Raw genomic sequence first — 17,686 nt, 5'->3', positions numbered from 1 at the left:
CCAGCTGAAATGTACATTTAATTATGTAAACTGGGCAATATGTAAATTATCTCTCAATAAAGCCATACAAACACCCCACCCAATAGTGCACGCTTGAGTCCTAAGAGTACTTTTATACAATATTTACATGCTGATTAAAAGGTCTTTGTCTACATCAATTGAAGAAAGAATGATGGGTACTTTATGCTATTCCAAATATTTTCCCCTACCTCTTTAATCTTCAGATACTTTCAAATCTCCTTTGATAACTTTGGGTACTTTTTTCCATTTTTCTTAAAGTAGGATGGCAATTTCTTTTTTATTGGCAGGAGCTCTTTTATTGAAAATATACCTTCTAGTTTGTCAGCTTTTTTTGATACATACCTACCTGAAACAGTTTGTCATGTTGAAATTCGACTAAGTTAGGTAATTTTTTTTTCCATTTCCTTATATTGCAAGTAACTCAGTATGACAGCATGCTGTAATTCACTCAAGCACAGATCTGCCTAGCACTGTAGGTTATGGTTTGGAGTCAAACAAGAAAAAATGGAGGATACTCTTTGCTATTGAATTGAAGGAATAAGGAGAAGATTCTGAATTTCAAATTAACACAAGAAAATTATGTACAGTTCATTAATACAAAAGTGTTTTTAAAATCATTTTTAAATAACCAGGACAATTTAAGGGATACCAGCCTGGCAGTCCTCACTTCTGCTGTGAATGTGCAGGAATCTGAGAGCTACTCAGGTAGGGGTCACTGTGGATGACCCTGTTGTGCCATCCTAGGGTTCTTTCAAAATAAGCTGCTTCTGTCAATCACATGTCCAGGGCAGACGGGTCTTGAGCATCTGAAAGCCCTATCATTGTCACTAGGTTCCTGCCGTCCCTTTAGAAGCTCAGGGAGAGTCCATGCTGCTCTAAGACCAGGAGACCTCCCTCCCCAAAGTCTCTCTTCATATTTCCTTCTTCCCCATCATTGCTCTCTTCTGATTCTCCAGCACAATCCACTCAAATGGATAGAAAAATCTCAGGGCTAACTTTTCCAAGGTAATTTGATTTTTTTCAAGTTACACAAATCTCCCAAGGGGCAAGGGAGCAATATAGCCTGGGAAGAGGGGAGAAAATACAGTCGGAACAAAGTAAATGATATTTAATTTAACCTTCCATATTCCCAATTCTCCCAATACTTCTGTGGTTATACAAAACAGTCATCCAATTTGCTATGGGTTGACCTTTTGCATTCCTGTGACCCGCATTAGTCAGCAGTGGCAATTGCCCAACTCAGCCTTGTTTGCTTCCTTGCTGTGTCTTTATCAGTGCAAGCCACAGTGCCTTGTGCCACTAGGCTCTGCACACTTCCATCTCACCCGGGCCACCAACACTTCTGTCAGTCAAACTTGCAGCCTACATGGCCCCATCTTTGTTTTATTGTGTATATTTTATGCTGCTCTCTTAAAAGGTCTTTTGCTATCTTGGGAAACACCAAATTCCTTGATTTATAGACTCCATTATGGATAATGATTATAACACATTTTTACAATGCTTTTTCATTTTTTTTTTTAAGATGTTGATAGACCTTTATTCACTTATTTATATGTGGTGCTAAGAATCGAACCCAGTGCCTCACACATGCTAGGCTAGTACTCTTACCACTGAGCTACAACCCCAGCCCTGGCATTTTTGTAAATTTTTTGTACTAGGGATTGAACCCAGTGGTGCTTAACCACTAAGCCACATCTGTAGCCCACTTGTCTATTTTTATTATCAGAGAGGTTCCTGCTAAGTTGCTTAGGACCTTGCTACATTGCTGAGGCTGGTTTTCAACTTGCTATCCTTCTGCCTCAGCCTCCTTAGTCACTGGGATCATAGGCATGTACCAACTCTCTGGCACATTTTTGTGATTCTAATAGGATCTCCCAACATTCATTTTGTTGTGATTACCACACAAATTCTGCATCTATAAGACTGCAAATTAGGTGAATAAGCTTTTATGACTTAAATGAGCTTCTTTCTTTTGCACATTTGTACTCCGACTGTTGTGTGTATGTGTGCACATGTGGTACAAAGAGTGAATAAAATATTTGAGTCAACTTCTCACTTGGAATAAGAAGTTAAACTTTATAACTATCAAATCGATACCTTAAAACTTTAAGAAGCCTGGCTGGCCATGGTGACACATGACTGTAATCCCAGTGGCTCTGGAGGAAGAGGCAGGAGATATCATGAGTTCAAAGTCAACCTCACCAACCTAGCGGGGCCCAAAGCAATTTAGTGACACCCTGTCTCAAAATAAAACATAAGAAGGGCTGGGAATGTGACTCCATGATTAAAAGCCCCAGGGGTTTAATCCCTGGTGCAAAAAATATAGCCCCACAAAATGAAACAAAACAAAACCTCAAGAAGCCTAAATTAAATACCTAAATTTCACCTTGCTAAGAAATGGAACATTTAAAATTCCTACCCCACACAGGGTACATAGGTAAGTCTGCATTTTAGGTTATATGCATATGTATAGATAGATAGATAAAAACATAATATCATATATAAACACATGATATAATATACTTGACGATATGTATATATACACATGCATATACAGATAGATTAAACTTCTTTATAATGATTCTAACTAGTTTTAAGCAACCATTTGAGTAATTAGACACATCTTCATCAAAACCACTGATTTAAAAGATGGAGATAGAAAAACAGCCTTTTAAATCAGAGAGCCAAACATCACACTAGGTACTGTAAAGAATTCAAACTAGTCTGATGTCTTTGCCTCTGCATAAATGCATAAAATAAAGCATATAACAATAAGTCCCGAAATACCATAAGGCATTATGTTTTTCAGACAAACGCTGTAGTTAATAAGCACTCTCAGACAAAACTTAGGAGAAATCAGAAATCATGCAGAAATTGTTCCCCAGACCACTATTTTCCCAGCAGGCTATGCTTATTGGTACTACACTGAGTTAAACTCAGTGCTGGAATTGGGAGGTGTTTTAAAAAAGAGATGGCAAAAAGGAATAGAAGTGAAAAACAAATTGCTGGGGAAAGAAGAGAAACAGAAGTGAAAGGGAAAGGAGAAGTGAACATAAAAGCCTTGGAGGGTGAATGTCACCCTAAGGGCCACTCTGCTCCACTGCACCTGTGCCTGGTGCACTAAATGGGAGGGAATGTGGATGCTTGGATGAAAATCAAGCTCATGTGAGTGCTTTACTTAGCCTTATCCCAGTTTTCTTTTGTGTAGAGGAAGGGACAGTCTCACCGCAATGATCAAGATTCCTTTTGAATGTAAGATTTGAAAATTCTATGAAAGGTGACACTCTAAGCCAGGTGGCAGCTGGGCAACTCAAGTATGTGTTTACATTCCAAACATATTCCTAAAGCACCCTGTGGAGTTTGAAAAGACCTCTGAATGTGTTCCTCAAAGAAAAAGAAAAAAAAAAAAAATCTTCAATATGAGCTGCTCTTTGGAATTCGCTAAAGTGTTCTTTTCTTCTTTTGTAAGAGACCTCTGTCTGAAAAAGTCATCTGGGAAGTATTCACCTCAGGTTTTCTTCTCGGGTGAAAACACTGCTGCATGTTAACTATCTAGAATGAGTACAGATCTTCCCAGTGGTCACTAACTGCCATTAAACTTTAAATCACTTTCAGATTCAAGGAGACATATGTGTTGGTATGAGTCCCATTCAATTAATCTGTTTTAGTTAAACTCCAGAGTGAATCGGGGCTTAAGCCAAATCTTAACAAATACACCAGATTTTAGCATCTGGAAGGAGGATGATCCAAAACAAATTATATGATCCACATAGTATGTAGCTGTGGTGTGGTCATCTGATTCCTAAGCAGTGACCATTGCCTGGATGGGTAGGATGAACTTTTAACTCAACAAATGACAATCTAGCAAACAACAGCTGCATAGCCCTCTCATCAATGGAACTATAAAAATTGTAATAAAATGAACTGTTTACAGTGTTATTAACACTTCAAAAATGGTTATTTGTTTTAGTTTGCAGAAAATAAGAAAGCATGCAGCAATCACAGGATTCAGTTCCTCTTTGGAGATAAAAATGTGCCTCAGAAAGACAGGTAAGAGTGATGTTTTTCTTCTGCTCCACTGAATATTTGCTTTCATCTTTATTTAGCTTTATCTCAAATCTTTTCTAAGTAAAGGAGGACTTGATCTTAGATGACTTGGCAATGAGGCTTATACCATGTTTTTTTTTTTGACCAATTAAAATGGAACTGAAAATTGCAAGATGGTGTCAGAAACTAACATGTTCCCATTTGCAGCTCCCCATTGACTCAGCAGATTGTGCCCTAATCCTGCAGCCCAAGGCACTTTCAGGTGGTTACTGATTGAGTCCACAGATTTGGTTACAGCAAATGACACTATGTGGTCAGTGTCTTAATTACTTAATGCAGTCTCTGTGGGTCATGACAATATGCACATTAAAATTGGTGGTATAAATAGAACCGGAATGAGTGAGGCTGAGGCAATTTGTATAAAAGCTGCTCTTCCTAAATGGGAGGTATATCCAATTCAGTTAGGGAAAGTGTTTCAGAAAAGAGGATGTATTATCCTAAAAGCCATTTGGATGATGCTATCTGTTATGGATAAAATGACCAAATAAAAAATTAAATAACTAACACATAAAGATCTATGTTGGCATTTGGATGGGCAGGGTAGTATTTTGCTTTGCAGAAAATTCCCTTTTTAAACTAAAATAGGAAAAAGAAAAAAAAAAAAACAAACACGATGTGCGATTGCTAAGCAGAGTTCAGTGAATTCTTATTATCTTGTCCTAAACATCTGAGGCTCATCTAAATGCTAAATGAGGAAAATGAGTTGAGTAATCCACAAGTCAGAAAAATCAATTTAACTACATCTGTCAACATCTTCCAAGTTTTAATCGTCAATAAAAATCAATTCACTTGTTGCTTTTTATTCATTTTGGTCAAAACTGATTTGCTGAGTTTTAATTTTTCCCCTTTTCTTTTACTTCTCTCCTATTTGATACAAAACCATTTCAAGGAATTCAAAGATGAAAATTTGAGAGAAACTCCTAGTTTAATAGTCAATAGAGAGAAAAGGCCTTCTGTTCTTTAGAAATTCTGAGGTTGTTAAAAGTTCCATAATAATTTAAATTTTGTATATTTTGTTATTGATTCATTATTTCATACCTATATTTCCATTAGGGATTACATATATTTCTATTAGGTCTTCAGCAAATTAATATATCCAACTACTGAGGCTCAGAGCCCCAAATCTAAACACTATGCTATGTCATTGAATATTCTTCCCATTCCTGATTTTATTTACATAAAAAGAATTGCTTCCAAAACTGCAAAAGCAGGTCCGGGTCGTTTTTCAAAATGTTAATTTTTCTCGGAATGTACCAACTGCTTTACTATCTTATTAGTCCAGCACTTAGGAAGTATAATACACTATCAGATATATTTCATATTGATTCTGTGGTGAGAGAAAGAGAGAAAGAAAAGGAAGGGATGTGTCCATGAGAAGAGCAAGGTAATAACCACACCAGGAAATTAACCCAATTTGCTGTTAAGAACAAACAAAAGTACCAGAGCAACTATTATTTTTTTTTAATCAAAAATGTATCCATTATAAAGATGTAGCCAGATAACTTTTCAGGGATTGACTTTTAAAATATCTAGTCTATTGCTAAACTCCAACAGCTATGCCCTATCCACATATTCATTAGTCCAAGATCATGGGACTAACATTTCTTTAAAAATAAAGGAAATTGAATAATTCTCTTGTGGCATATGCAAACCACAACCCCTGTGCCAGTTGAATTATACTGTTGAGTAGTTTCATCTTCAATAGAAGTGATGGACAAGTTCCTCTTTCCTGACCCCACTGCCATCTGTCATCCCAAATTCCACCTACAGTGCATTGTATGAGCTACACTGAACAGGTTTCACCCTGGTCAAGGTCACTGTCCAGCCAATCAGAACTGATGGGGTCACTGCAAATATCCAAATTACTTCCAAATGGAGGTGCTGACAGACAATGTTAATGAGCACTGTTTTGTCAGACTTGTTGATGACCTCTGACAGCATCTTTCTTCCAGACTGCCAAGATCAGTCTCATTTTTCTCCCTCTGACATTTAGGTGGTATCTGATACTTAAATGCACATTTGAAGGTAATCTGAATACAGTGTCTGAAGATGAATTTGCAAAAGTGATAAAACTGATGGCATCATTATCCATCCATTAGCTAAGCAAATATTTTATTTGCTTATCTTAAGAAAGATCTAAACCTGCACCTCTGAATAACTGTTATTGGAAAAGCAGACGTAAGATACACAAATCAGTATGTTTCTAAGTACAGCACTAGGATGATAGCAGAGCAAATAATCTTGCTTTTAAGCAGTATCACATGCCTTTGTTTTCCAGTTGTGCCCTGCTGTGCTGGCCAATGAAGTGCATAGTGTGGAAGATGGCAGGTCCTCCAAAACTATATACTTTAGCATTTTAAAATAACAACATCTTCTTAGGCTGGTGTTTCGATGTTACTGGCATCAGCTGCTGCCAGTATTCTGTGTGTCCCGCCCCACGCCATTTTACAACCCTGATTGGCAGCCTGCGAAAACATCCTAGCCAGCCTGCAAACATTCTCGGCAGTCATTGGTCCCTTGTTATTAGCCCAAGAAATTCGACTACTTAAGAATAGCTCCACCACCATTCTCTCTCCCTCTCTCCCTCCCTCCCTCCCTCTCCTTCTCACTCGCTTTCTCTCTCTCTCTCTCTCTCTGTTTCTCTCTTTCTCTCTTTCTTTCTCTCTCTCTCTTTCTCCCCTCCGACACTCTGTTTACTTGCTCTCTCTCTCTCTTTTTCTCTCTCTCTCAACCTGCAGGCAGACACTCTGCCTGTCCACTTAATAAAATCTCTTGCGTGAGTTCCCTCATCCTAAGTGGTTTCTGGGTGCTTTCAGATGTGATGACAAAACCATTCAGTGTATTTTTAAATTGACAGTTCAGATATTTTTACATTTCCAGCTAAACTTTCCAATATATTGTCCAATTCCCAACACTTACGAGGTTACATAAAACAGGGAATTAATTACAGTATATGGGAGTATGCAAGTAGGAAACCTACAGAAAGCAGACCACTGAAAAGTCTACCATTCAATAAAAGAAAAGTTTTATAATTTGGTACTTTAATTTTAAATATTGCACCAGCAGCTTTCTGTATTTTCATATACAGATATGTCAGTGTTACAGTTAAATGCTACTTTGTTCAGTACTTCTACAGCCACTGGATTCTTTAATTGTTTCCAAATTTATCTGAAGAGAAATTCTGACATGATTGTCTTCTCAACCCCCATCTTAGTTCCCAGGGAGAGGTCCCTGCTCCCTCCACTCAGCTTCTTTGACTTTGTCATTCATAAGAGATGGTTACTGCTTGTTTCCTGGCTCAGGATTCTGTTGTTCAGTTTTCTTCTACCCTAAAATTCGAAGGTTGCTTCACAAGTATTTCACAACTTCAGATAAAATTACTTCAGAAGTACAGGAATTTGCTCAGTATATCTATAATTTAAGAAATACTGTTGGTTCCTAAAATATCACAGATGATTACCATTGACATTTACTCTATTAGTCCTCTTATTTTTGAAGCCATGCATGTGCTCTCTTCTTCAAAAATAGTTTTAATGGAGTCTTTTACACTTCTTTCCATGTGCAATTCAACATCTATTTTTAAAAATCATTTACTACAAATATAAAGGACCAAAGACATTTAGAATAGACTTATGATCTAATGTCTGGGGAACAAATCCAAAATTAACAATGAGACAAAAATAAATAAAATAGGAGTCTTGATATAGATTCAAAGTTTAAAAGATGATAGGATCTTCAACATTTCTTCTCCTTTGTAATTTTTCTTGGGTAATGTTATCTTTCTTGTAGCTTCAGGCTCTTTGTGGAGCTTCTGGTGGTCCCTGCTGGCTCTAAAGGCAAATTATGTTACTATCTCCTAGTTTTCTATGTGACCTCATATTGTATAGCTTGTCCTTGGTCACGATGTAATATTTACACTATGGAAATGGGCAAATGCTGCATATCAAGGTTTTTATCCCCTTTATCTAGCAAGCCAATTGTTAAAGTATTGCAAGTTAACCACTGGTCCCAACTATCCTAATTGAATTCAGAGAATATAATTTTAGTTTGTCTTTAAAATAAGCATAAAAGACATTAATTTAGTGAATGATGTGAAAAATAAGGGAAATTAGATTTCTTGGTGAGATCTTCTCTGTATTTTACCTCAAAAGAGGCAAGCAATTATATGGAAGGATAAATTGCATATTCTTAGAGTCTGCCCCAATTGAAAACTGGAAGAGAAATGAAAAACTGGCTTTACCATGAAGGATGGTGAGAAAAAGAGAAAGAAATGAATTCTCTCGTCTCTTCATCCAACATTTATCTTCTTCCTTTCAATCATCAATTATAAAGTAAATGAGAACCCTGCAACTCAAAGTTGGTCCTGCAGAAGAGTGACCTGGGCATCTAAAAGGAGCTTGTGAGAATTGTAGAACCTCCACATAAGCTCCCGATCTGCTGAATGGGAATCCACCTTTTAATATGGAGCAGAATTGATCCACATAAGCATTCAAATTTGAGTAGTGCTGTCATTGAGACATAGATAAAGAGCAGACAGGAAGAGAAGGGACTGGTGGGAGGTGATGATGGGTTAGGCCAAAGGGACATCCATTTAGTTGCCAGGAACTAATATGCTGACTTCTCTACAAAAAGCAGACAATTATGGACTAACTTAGGATGTGTTAATGACATTTTTTTTTTTCAGATGACTTTTCTATTCCTTACACCTGTAACTGTCTCATTCCTAGCACCTATGCTGACAAGGCAATTCTCTAATACTGAAAATTTTGAAGAATATTGTCACTGTGATGCTAAATGTGAAACTCTTCATTTCTTCACCAAACAGAAAATGTGGATTGAGGAAGAGTAAGAGTATATTCTTCTTTTATTTTGGCCCTGTTTTAGATTGAGGCCATGTGTAGCTGAGCAAAGCCAAAAGAGACTGACCAAAAAAATCTGGCCTAGTTAGACAGGGCAATTGAACTGCTGCCAGGCCATGAACTGGAATTCCAGAAATTCAAGCTCTTACTTATGTGATGCTGACAGGCAAAAAGAATAATTTTGGTCTTGCATGTACTTTTCTGCACTACATAACCACATCTCTAGCTCACTTTTGTATATGGAAAATGTAGTATATAGAAGATATATAGAAGATATAGAAGACCCGACTTTGCTACAAAATGTATAACCTCTTTATATGGCTCAGCTTTATCATCTGCAAAATGGCTGTGTTTGACAGCTCCTGGGACCACCCTGGTTTTTCCACCTGTCCTCACACTTTTTACCCCAGATTATTGTGATCTATAAGAACCACTTAACTAAAAACAAGTTGTTCTCTGGTTCCAGCTGTTTCAATGTGTTCCCCTTGCCTTAGGTTTTTGGGATTTTTAAAGCATACATTAAATTTTCTGAAATATTTGCTGTACTAAAATTTATACAGAAATCTATTCATAATCAATATTTTTAATCTATATTTAATCTTTAATTTCTTTATGATAAATGTAATGTCCTGAGACATTTCCTATGCTGTGGTTCTATGCTGAGTAACAGGTATTCTTATACCATATGACAAAATCATATTGTCTATAAAACATCCACAGATAGGAAGACAAAGCTTGAAGTTTTTATTTATATATATTACATTAATATTTACTACCAAAAGTTATCAGCAGCATTATGGATCACCTGAGACTCATAGAACATTTATGAATTGCTCTTCATAATAAAATAGAGCATCATAGTTAAGAACATCCTACTTATTCTCTTGTTAATGTTGTTTCTTAACATTAAGCATCAGTTTCCTTATCTCTAAAAGGTAAATAACGACAGTATGTAATTCCTAGGTTTGAACATCAGGCTTAAACAAGATAATGCATATAAGTACATTCCCTGCAATTACTGAGTATCCATTAATTTTAGCTTTATTGTCACTACTATTTTTCCTATTCTTTTATAAAATCCTCAAGCATAATATTAGCAATATTCAAATGCATTCAATACTTATTTAATTCACTAAAATCTAAATATTGAGTGGCTTCTGAGTTTAAACACACACACATGCTAAATAAGCTCAGTCTTAACGTGCCTACTGCATTATTGGAAAAATATAAGCCCTCATTATAGCTGTGACTTCTGTTATGTTTTTTCTAATTTGGACTTGAGGCCTTTCTCCTGAGAGTGACCATAAGGCTAGATGGCCACCCACCCTGATAGGAGAGCCCTGAGCAAGAAAAAGTTAATTTCAGTTTGAATACGTCAGTCAGGTGAGAAACAATGAGCAAGGAGAACCAAAATGCCTGAAAGATAAGAAACATATTACTTACAGGTTTCAGAGACAGGATGGTGCAAACAGCACTGATGGGAAGTCTTGAGGTGGCTGCGGGCTCAACCAACTAACTGGGAATGAGAGGCTCTGCAACGCCTTGCCTTTATTAAGACCCATGGTCATCATTCTTTTGCATTTCCCACTGGTGTGTGGATTGGCTATTTTAAAGACAACGTGCACAGAGGGGAGAGCTTATTTACATGACTCCTGTGTTGACCATTAGGTTTATTGTTGACAGCAGCTGTAGAGTGTGTCAGATTTTCAGTGAGTGAGATGAAGAACAAATGGGCCACATTGCAAACCACCACACAGGAAGCGGGATTTTACTAGGCGAAAGGTGATGGGTGTACAACTTGGTTTCAAGCAACTTATCGGACCCCAAAACAAATGCCACAACTCTGTTAAAACACATGTATGATAATTATTCTTTCACTCCTTTAACTTTATTGAGTCTAAATTTTTCAGCTCAGATTCCTTTGGGAAGCAGCCTTGGTATTACTCACTCAAATCAATCAATCATTATGTTTGCTTCTCATCTCTCCCTCCCTTAAATACAGCAACTTCTCCAGTCATCTTACACTGATCAAACTTTCTCAAAGAGCAATGGCAGGTCATGTTTATTTCATTATTTACTATATTCTCATACTCATGTATCTAACTTGATCTCTGCTCTTCCCAATGTCAAATTTTGGGATGAATTAGTGAATACTCTTTGGGGTAATCATGTCTCACATTCCTAAAAATATAGAGAAGTCTTTCTTCCTCCACATTAATCCATACAAATTCTGAACTACACAGTCAATTTCAAGCTCCTACTGCAGCACAAAGTCTTCTCTGATAACTACTTTGAAGTGTCTGTTCTCTCCACTTTCAGTATTTAGGTGATATAGGAAAACAAAGTAAATGTGAATTTTCAATCCTAGTCCAGCATCTTAATTCCTTTTGAATCACTGACTTTATTTTTCTATCTATAAAATCCATACAATAATGTCTACCAAATAAATGTCACTGAGTAACAGACTAGACAATATATAGGACTTAAATAGCTCAAAGTAGCACAAAAACAAAGTTGTTTTTAAATAATGTACTCTTGCTGTCCTTGTGAAACAAATTACATTATTCTACTGTTGTTTAAATCTCATATTATGGAATCAGAATGATATTAGCTTCATAGAATGAGTTTGGAAGGGTCCCCTCCTTTTCTATTTCCTGGAATACTTTGAGGAGTATTGGTGTTAGTTCTTCTTTAAATTTCATATAGAACTCAGCTGAGAATCCATCTAGCTTTTCTTGGTTGGTAGACTTTTGATGGCTTCTTCCATTTCTGTGCTTGAAATTGATCTGTTTAAATTGTGTATGTCTTCCTGATTCAGTTTGGGAGGATGGTATGTATCTCAAAATTTGTCAATGTCTTCGATATTTTCTATTTTGTGGAGTATAGATTTTCAAAGTAGCTTCTAATTATGTTATGTATTTCAATGGTGTCTGTTGTGATCTTTCCTTTTTCATCATGATTTCTAGTAATTTGAGTTTTCTCTCTCCTTTTCTTCATTAGTGTGGCTAAGGGTTTATCAATTTTGTTTACTTTTTCAAAAATCAACTTTCCATTTTGTCAATTTTTTGAATTGTTTCTCTTGTTCAATTTCATTGATTTCAGCTCTGATTTTAAATATTTCCTGTCTTCTACTGTTTTTGGTGTTGATCTGTTCTTTTTTTTTGTACTTTGAGATGTAATGAGATGACTTTGTGTCATTTCATTGTTGACTTTTTATTCTTTTAGTGCATGAACTCAATGCAATGAACTTTCCTCTTAGTACTGCTTTCAGATTGTCCCAGAGATTTTCATATGTTGTATCATTGTTCTTGTTTACCACTAAGATTTTTTTATTTCCTCCCCCTTCCAGATGTCCTCTGTTATCACTGCATCATTCAATAACATATTATTTAGTCTTCAGGTGTTGGAGTACTTTTTGTTTTTTATTTTATCATTGATTTCTAATTGCATTCCATTATGGTCTGAGAGAATGCAAGGTAGTATCTCTAATTTTTTTGTATTTACTAATGGCTGCTATGTAGCATAGCATATGGTCTGTTTTGGAGAAGGATCCATGAGCTGCTGAGAAGAAAGTGTATTCATTTGCTGATGAATGAAATAGTTTATATATGTCTGTTAATTCTATATCATTGATTGTATTATTTAATTCTATAGTTTCTTTGTTCAGTTTTTGTTTGAAGGATCTATCCAGTGGTGATAATGGTGTGTCAAAGTCACCCAGTATTGCTGTGTTGTAGTCTATTTGATTCTTGAAATTGAGAAGGATTCGTTTGATGTACATAGATGCTCCATTGTTTGGGGCATAAATATTTAAAATCATATGTCTTGCTGGTTTATGTTCCCTGGAGCAGCATGAAATGTCCTTCTTTTCCCTTCTTACTAACTTTATCCACTTTATCTGATATGAGGTTGGAGACCCCTGCTTTTTTACTGAGTCCATGTGCATGCTATGTTTTACCCCATCTTTTCACCTTTAGTCTGTGAATGTCTTTTTCTATGAGTTGAGTCTCTTGAAGGCAGCATATTGTTGGAACTTTCTTATTAATCCAATCTGCCAGTCTGTCTTTTGATTAATGAGTTAGGCCATTAACATTCAGGGTTATTATTGAGATATGATTTGTATTTTGGTCATTTTGGCAAATTTTTGGTTTTCAACTTGACTTGGTTTCTCTTTTGATTGGCTTTTCCTTTAGGGTAGTTCCTCCATTTGTTGACTTGCATTGTTGTTTTTCACTTCCTCCTAATAAAATATTTTGCTGAGAATGTTCTATAGTGCAGAATTTCTATTTGTAAGTTCTCTTAACTTTTGTTTATTGTGGAAAGATTTTACTTCATCATCAAATCTGAAGGTTAATTTTGCTGGGTATATGATTCTTGGTTGGCATCCATGTTCTTTCAGAGCTTGAAATATATTGTTTCAGGCCCTTATAGCTTTTAGGGTCTGGGCTGAGAAAACTGCTGATATTCACATTGATTTCCTCTTATGTGTAATCTGACATTTTTCTCTCGCAGCCTTTAAAATCCTATCTTTATTTTGTATGTTAGGCATTTTCATTTTAATATGCCTTGGTGTAAATCTGTTGTAATTTTTTGCATTTGATGTTCTGTAAACCTCTTATATTTGATTTTCCATTTCATTCTTTAGGATTGGGAAATTTTCTGATGCTATTTCATTGACAGGTTGTTCAACCCTTTGTTTTGTATCTCTGTGCCTTCCTCAATCCCAATAATTTATAAATCTGTTCTTTTTATGATATGTCATATGATTCTCCCAAACTGAATCAGAAAGACATACAAAATTTAAACAAATCAATTTCAAGCACTGAAATAGAAGAAGCCATCAAAAGCCTACCAACCGAGAGCTGTGGAGGCATTGGTGTTGTGTCCACAGCATTGCTGGTGTCCAGCTTGTTCACAGTGACTGGGCCATGCTGGACCCCCCTCCGCCTTCGTGTCAGGCCACTGCCTTGCTCTCGGGGAAGGCTACTGGGGTAATGTCACCGCCCTCAGGTTGACCCATACCAGCTCTGCTTTTGGACATTTCACCATGAACACTTGAAGCAGCTGAAGGTACCTGTCACAAGATGGCGGACTAGAGGGTGACTGTTGGGGGCTGTGCCAGCCAGAACGGCGCCTGATCACATCAGCAGTGAGGAGGTTAATTGACATAAGCACACTCAGGTGATTTATCACTGGCCGTATTCAGTTAAGTCCACGCACTTGCACAGGTGTTCCCGAGCACGCCTGCTTGGGCCTGCTCGTTTTAACCCTTGCGGTGATGAAGCAGTTGGCTCCTCGCCTGATTGCAACTGGCGTGGCCCAGCCCTCCACCTCCTGGAGGGAATATAAGCGGGCAGTGGGCGGGGGCGCGACAGTAAGGAGCAGCAGCAAGCAGAGCAGCAGCTAGCAGAAAGAAGCGGAGTAGAAGCCATTAGCAGAAAGGAAGAAGAAGAAGAAGCAGCAAGCAGATAGAAAGCAGATAGAAAGCACCTCTGAAAAGAAGCACTTCAGATAGACGCACCCTTAGTTCACAGGATGCAGGACGCACCTTTAAGAAGAAGCAGCAGAAGCCTAAGAAGATAAGATTTCTGAAAGTAGTAGTCTCTCTCTCTTAAGCAAAGTCTCTCTCTCTCTCCTCTCAAAGCAAGTAAACCTCATTTCCTCTATCCTCCATAAACAAGCAAGCAAGGAAGGAAGTAGCTCAGAAATAGAGGTAGCTCAGTTTCCAGTCCACCACCCATAAAGACCCGCACAAATTGTTGCCACGGGCGGCAACAGATGACTGCATCTCCTGTCGCTCCAGAACTCGGGATTCAAGAAGCGGAGGTATTGAGAGACTCGGATCAACTCAGAGACGCTAGGTGAGTCGCTCCCACTGGGTGAAGCTTGGCCTGGGCAGCAGGCCGGAACAGTGGGCAGCTTATTGGAGCAGGGCAGGGCGGCGAGAGGCTTTCCCGAGCATCCCGGCTCCATCTGGCGGCAGGCCTGTTCCACAGCCAACTTCTCGGAGCAGAACCGCCCAGTGAGAGGCTTTCTGAACACACCCAGCCCCTAGTCCCCCACCCAGCGGCGGATCCCGGTCCCCAGACAACTTCTTGGACCAGAGCAGGTTGGTGAGAGGCTTTCTCGAGCAGCCCGGCTCCATCCAGCTGCAGGCCCAGTACCCAGCCAGCTTCTTGGAGCAGGTACACCTAGTGAGAGACTTTCTGTGCACAACCAGCCCCAAGCGGCAGGCCCTGGTCCTGTCTGAAGGCAGCTTCTCGGTCCAGGGCAGGAAGGCCAGAGGCTTTCCTGAGCAGCCCGGCTCCATCTGGTGGCAGGCCCGGTCCACAGCATGCTTCTCAGAGCAGGTGGCCTAGTAAGAGGCTTTCCAAGCACACCCATCCCTGAATCCCGCACCCAGCGGAGGGCCAGGGGCAGCTTTCTTCGGAAGCACTACATTATCAAGTTCCTCCAACTTTAGGCTACTGAAGTTTAGGAGGCATATACTGGAAGTCTACAGGGACGCTATAAGCCAATAGGAAATCTGCAATATCTCAGAGTCACACTGATATCTGACCAATATGAGAAAACAAGGGAAGAAAACATCCCAAACAAACCTAGAAGCATGGCATGGCAGAAGATATGTCAGAAAGAGAGTTCAGAGTGTACATAATTAAAACAATCAGAGAAGCAAACGAGGAGATGAAAGATCAAATGCAGGCATTGAAGGAAGAGATGAAAGAGTGAATGCAGGCATTAAATGATCACACCAATCAACAGTTAGAAGAGCAAATACAGGAAGCAAAAGATCATTTCAATAAAGAGTTAGAGATACTGAAAAAAACAAACAAACAGAAATCCTTGAAATGAAGGAAACAATAAACCAAATTAAAAACTCCATAGAGGGCATAACCAATAGGATCGAACACCTGGAAGACAGAACCTCAGACATTGAAGACAAAATGTTTAATTTTGAAAACAAAGTTGACCAAACAGAGAAGACAGTAATAAAACATGAACAGAATCTACAAATATTATGGGATATCATGAAAAGGTCAAATTTGAGAATTATTGGGATTGAGGAAGGCACAGAGAAAAAAACCAAAGGAATGAACAATTTCAATGAAATAATATCAGAAAAATCCCCAAATCTGAAGAATGACATGGAAAATCAAGTACAAGAGGCTTATAGAACTCCAAATACACAAAATAACAACAGACCCACACCAAGGCACATTATTATGAAAATACCTAGCATACAAAATAAAGACAGAATTTTAAAGGCTGCGAGAGAAAAGAACCAAATTACATTCAGGGGGAAACCAATAAGAATATCAGCAAATTTTTCAGTCCAGACCCTAAAAAGCTAGAAGGGCCTAGAACAACATATCAAGCCCTGAAAGAAAACGGATGCCAACTAAGAATCTTATACCCAGCAAAACTTACCTTCAGATTTGATGATGAAATAAAATCCTTCCATGATAAACAAAAACTAAAAGAATTTACAAAAAGAAAACCGGCCTTACAGAACACTCTCAGCAAAATATTCCATGAGGAAGAGATAAAAACATTGATGCAAAGTAAAGGGAGGAACTAGCCTAAAGGAATAGCCAAATAAAGGAGAAACCAAGTCATGTCAAAAAACAAAAATGAGCCAAATGACTGGAAATACAAATCATATCTCAATAATAACCCTGAATGTTAATGGCCTGAACTCATCAATCAAAAGACATAGACTGGCAGATTGGATTAAAAAGAAAAATCCAACAATATGCTGCCTGCAAGAGACTCATCTCATAGAAAGAGATACCCACAGACTAAAGGTGAAAGGATGGGAAAAAACATACCATGCACATGGACACAGCAAAAGAGCAGGAGTATCCATCCTCATTTCAGAAAATGTGAACTTCAAGTCAAAGTTAGTCAGAAGGGATAAAGAAGGACATTTCATACTGCTTAAGGGAAGCATAAATCAGCAAGACATAACAATCATAAATATCTATGCCGCAAAATTGGTTCATCCATGTACGTCAAATAAATCCTTCTCAATTCCAGAAATCAAATAAACCACAACACAATAATACTAGGTGATTTTAATACACCTCTCTCACCAGTGGACAGATCTTCCAAACAAAAACTGAATAAAGAAACCATAGATCTCAATAACACAATCAATAATCTAGACTTACTGGACATATATAGAATATATCATCCAGCAAAGAGAGAATATACCTTCTTCTCAGCAGCACATGGATCCTTCTCTAAAATAGACCATATTTTATGCCATAAAGCTAATGTTAGCAAATACAAGAATATAGAGATATTACCTTGTATTCTATTAGATCATAATGGATTGAAATTAGAAATAAATGACAGAGTAAAAAACAGAACTACTCCAACACCTGGAGATTAAATAATACACTATTGTATTATGAATGGATAAGAGAAGACATCAGGAGGGAAATAAAAAAAATTCTTAGAAGTAAACAAGAACAAATACACATCATATCAAAATCTCTGGTACACTTTGAAAGCAGTACTTAGAGGAAGATTTATTTCATGGAGCGCATTCAACAAAAGAAGTAGAAATCAACAAATAAATGACTTAACACTACAGCTTAAAGCCCTAGAAAAAGAACAGACCACCACCAAAAGTAATAGAAGACAGGAAATAGTTAAAATCAGAGCCAAAATCAACGAAATTGAAACAAAAGAAA

General features: G+C 37.6%; 1 protein-coding gene across 2 annotated transcripts in view; it reads right to left on the bottom strand.

The window, feature by feature from the left end:
- Gnat3 (G protein subunit alpha transducin 3) overlaps nucleotides 1-10,554 on the bottom strand; it is a 282,850-nt gene extending 272,296 nt beyond the window's left edge. For both annotated transcript variants that reach the window (XM_047561277.1, XM_047561278.1), the window contains exon 1: nucleotides 10,431-10,554. The gene's annotated coding sequence lies outside the window, so the exon portion shown is untranslated. The remainder of the gene's footprint in view (nucleotides 1-10,430) is intronic.
- Nucleotides 10,555-17,686: the final 7,132 nt, after the last annotated feature.

This window comes from Sciurus carolinensis, chromosome 8 (assembly GCF_902686445.1).
Source record: "Sciurus carolinensis chromosome 8, mSciCar1.2, whole genome shotgun sequence".
Lineage (NCBI taxonomy): Eukaryota > Metazoa > Chordata > Mammalia > Rodentia > Sciuridae > Sciurus > Sciurus carolinensis.
The sequence above is the reverse complement of the archived record's forward strand: the minus strand, read 5'-3'. Positions and strand labels throughout refer to the sequence as shown.